Here is a 6730-nt window from a genome sequence, read left to right on the forward strand (position 1 = left end):
ATTATTAATGGTGGGGTAGTCTTGGCTAGTCCCCACACCCTTGGGTAGTCCCCAAAGAGACCATCTTCCTCCCGTGATTACGTGACGCCTACATGACGGATAGTCTCCAAAGAGACTGTCCTCCCCATACCCGCTTATCTAAGGGAAAAAAACTAGTTGGGAGTAAAATAGTGGTCAGAAAAGGGTAAACATAGTTCAGAAGCAAGCAGGAAGGCTGACGCATTGCTTCTGGCATCCTCTTCATTCATCTATATATATAAGAAATCTATATATACAATATCTCCGTCCAGCCAGAATTATTTACCTCTCTCTCTCTCTCTCTCTCTCTCTCTCTGACCCATCTCCCTCATACACACATCATCACACAGTGAAAGTGGGAATATTATTTTTGCAGACCAACAACGAGAATATAATCATTCTTTCTATATATCCACACAAACGTATGTATATGTAATATTTAATATGTATGCATAGATCTTCATCATATGTTGCAGGTGTGTTTTCTTATGGAGTGAAAGATTTGGGGCAGACCTTTGAAGACTTTTTTAAAAATGGTTCAGTTTTTATATAATTAATTACATGTTGCTGCCTTTTTTTTTAATTTACTTTTAAAAAATCTGACTCTGACTCTCATGATAAAAGCGACCCATCAGCTGTTTGTCAACAAACTCGTCTGATTAATTTCTTCTGTAAATTTTGTAAATCAGAAACAGTCACTGTTGGTGTTCATTCTTTTAAGATATTCAGTGAATTCTCATTTCAATCATCTGAGTTTATGGATGTATAAGGTACACACAGTTACGCTCTCTCTCCCTCTCCCTCTCTCTCTCTCTAGTCTGTCTCTCTCTCTCTCATACATACACAGACATCAGAAATTTCTATTATTTAACTGGTCCATCTAATTGGGGTGCCTAGTTTTCAAGATTAGGGTTTCTGGGTAGGTCTCTTTTGGTGTTAATGTTTTAGGGTTTTGATTCTTGAAAGTCAATATTGTTGGCTTGTCTTCTTTCTTACAAATTCTTGATCTTTATTTGTGTTTAAGATTAAGATCTGAAGGAAAGTAACTTTGAAGATTAAGATTTAAAAACCATTTATAGTTGTAGAACATATCAAGAACAAGAAAACACCAAAAAGGGTAGGTTTTAATGCTTAATTTTCAGCTGTTTATATTTTCATGATCCATAAAAGTGTATAAAAGGCATATCTTGAAAATTAAACTAGTTCTAGATTTAGTCATACATGTTAACATACAACATACATACTCAAAGTCACATAGCAATATTATGTTTTATCATGTATCAATTTCATGATAAGGATCCCACTTTAAATCATTTTTGACCAAACTAAAAGAAAAAAATGAATTTTGGTAATTGAAGGTTAGTTAATTTGGGCTTAAAGAGCTTCTTTTGATGCTTAAATATATGTCATAATTTTGGTACTTTCTTTACTTTAAGTTCTGCACATGGTTATGCTGAAGCTCAAGAAGAAATCAATGAGAACAATAAGAGCAAATTCAATAAAAAAAATTGAATAGGGTGTCTATAAGTAGATTATCATCACAAAGTATACTTTTTGTACTCTTAGTCGTATTTGTACTACATGAACAGGTGACTTGTAGCAATTAGATATTTGTGGAGCACTTTTTTCATGTATACCTTTTGTAGAAACAAATATGTTAATTAAACATGCAAGCATTGGTAGTACACCTAGTGTGATCTTTTTCTAGGTTGATTAACTACATCTTTTGTTTTGTTTGTTTTGTAGGTTAAAAAATGTTTTTATAGGTAATGAAATTAAGTTAGCTTAGGATATAACGAAGGGAACTCCCTCCAGCCCACTAACGGATGTGATTAAGGAATTGAATTAGCTGCCGACTCATTCATTTAACCACTCAGTAGAAAAGGGTTCACTTTATGCTACTTTGATTGAGTGAATGATGCGGGAGATAGTTTTCATCCCTTGCTAATCTGTACTTGGACTGAAGGGAGCTCCCTCGTTCTTTTCTCCTAGCACCATTGGTACCTATTTCTTAACTATTTGCACATAATGTTAGATGCACATAGTTAACAAGAGATCATATATAGGCTGATTCTTTAACCCCCTTGAGTAAAAAAAAAACATAACATTTGGGTGAGGCTATATGTATCTCCTTATACTTAATGTACCTTCTATGAGATAAAGTACATAGATGATAAGACTGATTTAGAAGCGGAATGAGGTAAGTTCAGTGAAAAGCATAGAAGGGAATGTACGTTTAGTAATTAGTTTCTTGACCACTTGACTATCATATTGGTTGTCTTATCACATGCTTCTTGTTTCTCTTTGGTTTCTTGCAACCATGACATGCCTTATTAAGTACATCCATATAATGAGTTTCTATTCACACACACATGTATAGAAACATACACGGATGAGTTAAAATAAGAACTACTAAATATTTAGCGAGTCTTTATGCTGATATATAATTAAAATCGGTTTAGCTACTACTAAAGAGAGGCAAAACGACACATCTTTCTAACCGAGACAAACCGTCACAAAGTTGCGACGAAGATTGCATTGGAAATTGATGTCGCTGCATTGCAATGTTTTTATGGCGACCGATTTGTGATGGTTTTTCCTTCGCTAAACATGTAGAAAATAACAAAACCTAAATAAAAATGTTGTTAGTTCAGTAACTTTTGCTTTTTTAAAAGTGGCGAAGGCCATATATATACACACTTAATGTTTTTTTTGGCACCCCAGATAATTTTTTAATAGCCTAGCATTTTTTTTTGAGCACCCCAGATAATTTTTTAATAACCTAGCATGTTGTTTCTGGTTTATTGTGAGGTTACTAGCTTGATTAGAAAAGGCTTGTAGATTAACTGTTGAAGCACATGATTATATCATTCAGACTGGATACGGGATACCTTTATGAACTATTATTTATTAATTTATTTGGTACCTTAAACTGCCATTTGTGGACTACTCGCTATGTATCGTGTCTAAAAAGTTGTGCTTTTTAGTATGACTTGGAAAGATTCTTGAAGAAAGTACACTTCATGGAAAGAATTCACACAGCTGATTCGTTGGTGCTTTTTTAATACAAAATTTCATGTGCATGTGTGCCTATAGGACCAAATCTGCCACAAATCGTCCAAAAATCCAGTATGAGATTGGAGTGTGTATATATAAAAGTAGTTTTTAAACTCTCAAATGAGGCAGACTTATTTTTAATTAGTATACAAGTACACTTTATGGAAAGAATTCACACTCATTGAAGTGTTTATGGCTTAGTGGTACTAAGGTGTGATGAAAATGTGTATTTTTTCATGAGATTAAGAGTGTGTGAGTTAGTCGGAAAAAAATATCTAAGTCTAGAATCAAGAGGACCAATCATCAACGGACATCAGGAATTCCAAGCGTCATGCATCCTTTCCAGGAGTATAAAATGTACGTTACCAATTCTCCGCGTCTTAAAAGCAGTATACGATTTATGATTGTCAAAAGATAGGTTCATTTTTGTTAATGATTCTTCAACTTATGATTTGTTTTTGATTTTGTGTTTGAACCATTGCGTGTTTATGTGTGTTCTTCAAATGATTGATTATGTTTTTTTTCAATTTCCTAATTAAACATGATCCTTGTTAAATTGACTAGAAACAATCATTGGGAAAAATCTGTTAGAAAATGAGAAGGGGTTGTCAACATTTATATTCGATTTTCATGTTCGTATGTTTTGAGAATGAAACGTTCAACATATAAGTTGTTTCATTTTGTTGAGTCTGGTACATCTTAAAACTATATGTAGTGGTTTAGTTAGTTGGTGGAAAAAGTTAGTGACATGTTAATGCCACGTAGGAGTCGGGCTTTCACTAACTAAAATTGATAATTGTATAGTGGTTTAACTAAAAAAATTAAATAAAGATGGCTGATGTGACAATATGTGATTGGCTAAAAGAACAAAGTTATCCCCCCTTCTCACGACCATTACCAGGGAAAGCCCATTCAATGGCGCCCCTAACTGACTACCACGTGTGTGACACCCCATATGGTGATATTGCAGTGAAACAAAAATTTATTCAAGAAATACTATTTGGAATAGAAGGAAGAAATAGTCTCTAATTACAACTAATGATGATATTTGTGTTTGATACTTATGCTTACATCGTTCACAATGTTACTCAGTTCATTTATTATGGGCAAGGATATATAGGAAACCATTTTTTAGTGAGAAAACTAAGTAAACCCAATTGTGACCATTGATCTTGATCATCTAAGGGTTAGGGAAATTCGATGTTTATTGATTTAAATTTAATACATAACATATGTTGATGAGTGGGCCAGGAGGGTATTTGTGTCAAAAAGACCCTATCTCATTCTCTCTCTTCTGTATAGTTGTCACCATCACCATCAAAGCATCATCATTGTCTCTCTTTCTTCTTTCTTCTTCTTTGAGAATTCAAAATATCTTCTGTACATTCACCATCAAACCATCATCATCATCCATTCTCTCATCTTCTCTCTTTCTTCATGTTTCAATCACCAAGAACACACACACAAGTGTGTGTGAGAGAAGCAAGCCTGAATCGTTATTGTTAAAGAAAGAGAAACACCAAAAGCATACACACAAGTGTGTGAGAGAAAGAGAAACAAGATTCTTCTTCGTGTTCATGAAGAACACCAAGAACACACACACAAGTGTGTGAGAGAGAAGCAGACCTGAATCATTCGGTTGCATGTGTTTCTAGAGAGAGAAAGTTATTAGAACACCAAGACCAAGAACACACACAAGTGTGTGAGAGAGAAGCAGGTCAGAAATCATTTGGTTCATGGGTTTTTAGAGAGAGAAAGTTGTTAGAACGCCAAGAACACACACACAAGTGTGTGTGTGAGAGAAGAAGGTCAGAAATCATCATCACCCCCATTCAATCTCTCCAACACAGTACGGCGGTACAAATCTTCATCATGTTCATCTAGAACACACGCACAAGTGTGTGAGAGAGAATCATTTTTGAAGATCTTCATCGTGTTCATCGGACGGGTCTAGATCCGGTAAGTGTTCTACTAACAGCAAGAACACACTTGATTTTTTTTGTTAAAATGGTTGTCAATAACTTTTTGTGTGCTCAAAGTGTTCTAGTAATGGGTTAATGTTCATGTATTTTGCAGGTTTTTGTTTTTATGTTAAAATCATTTTTAGTTTTTTGATATTTTCAGTTTGTTGGCCAATAATTTATGGGTTGGGTTTGTGTTAGGTTTTATGAATTGGATTTGCTTTATTTTGTTTTCTGTTTTTTGTTTAAATTGGGCATCCCAATTATTGGTAGATAATTAGTTTGAAAATCCATAATTGTTACAGTAAAGGTTTCAAAATTTTGTTGGTTAAGTTGTTCTTTTTTTATAATTAGTGTTAGATGTTTCAAATTTTTGCAGGCATAACTAGTTACGTATGTTACATTTCTGCCAGCTACATTTCTGCTAGTTAGATTCTAAACTGTTTGTCCTGTATGTTGTAACATATGTTACACTTTCGAACAATATATGGTGCATACATTGTGTTACACATTTTGTTTTGATATGAGTGGATATTGAAATGGTGAATGGTAATTGTTGTATCCTCATCTTAGCAAGTACTCTTTTGCTGACTACTAATATTTGTGTTTTTCATTTCTTGGGCAGGACTGGGACTGGGAAGAAACCTAACAAAACATTATGTGTGAGATGATGCAGATAAAAACTCAAATATTAGGGAGTCTTCAAGTTCAGGGCATAATTGGGTAGAAGGTAACTAGTGTTAGTTATGTTACTACTATTTTTTTAATTAATAGATTAAAAATACTGAAGTGTAACTTGTGTTATTACGACTTGACCATAGCAGTTGCAACCAAATGAGAAGGGATCTTGGCAGGAAAAAAAAGAACTACAATATCGGATACGACAAAAGGTGGCCAAAAAGCGAAAGAAGGTAGATGGAGAAACCAATGAAGAATGGGAACAAGAAGTCGATGAAGGGCAGGTGGTGGGTACCTTTGACGTTGCACAGAAGTTACCCTCTAGTGTAACACATGTTACAAACATGTGTTACGCATGTTCAACCCCTTTGTTACCAAAAATCGGGGCTGCACATATGAAAGACATGTTTGTAACTTATGTTACACTAGAGGGTAACAGATGTATGATCATTTTTGGATCATTTGTATATATTTAAGTCTGTATAAACCTACAACATCGAAACCCCCAAAAAGGTTACACATGTTATGACAGAATGGGAAATGTGTAGCAGCGTTCAATACTGTTGTTTCACTCTATAGTATGTAACATGTGTGACATGGCGTTTGTCAGCAAAACATATAACTTGTAAGGTGATACGGTTGTATCTTTAAAACATGTTTACCTATAAATACTTACATGTTACAGGTTGTATCTTTAAAACATGTTTAAACTGGAAACTGGAAACACTTATAAAATATAAAGTAAAGTTACACAAGATGTAACATGTGTAAACTGGAAACACTTGTGTAACATTTCGATGTAACACATGTTAGATGTTGTATCTTAAAAAACATGTGTGATCTTTTTTTGTTACCCTAGGGTGCTAAACGCATTACAACGTTCATAACGCACGTAAACTTATACTAACATCCATCCCTATGTCCACAAATGATCTAGAACATACTCCACATTACCATCTTTACGAGTCTTCTAATGGCACTAAATTGTGGACACCGAATGTCAACGAGCAATATCA

The 6730-nt window shown here is 34.3% G+C and overlaps 1 long non-coding RNA gene across 1 annotated transcript; it reads left to right on the forward strand.

Annotated features, from left to right (window-relative positions):
- The first annotated feature begins 321 nt into the window (after nucleotides 1-321).
- On the forward strand, nucleotides 322-6403 carry LOC110869115. Its single transcript, XR_004863001.1, has 2 exons — nucleotides 322-5766; nucleotides 5861-6403. It is a non-coding gene; the product is annotated as an uncharacterized LOC110869115 (long non-coding RNA).
- The last annotated feature ends 327 nt before the right edge of the window (nucleotides 6404-6730 follow it).

The sequence above is a fragment of the Helianthus annuus genome, chromosome 7 (genome assembly GCF_002127325.2).
Source record: "Helianthus annuus cultivar XRQ/B chromosome 7, HanXRQr2.0-SUNRISE, whole genome shotgun sequence".
Taxonomy (NCBI): Eukaryota; Viridiplantae; Streptophyta; class Magnoliopsida; order Asterales; family Asteraceae; genus Helianthus; species Helianthus annuus.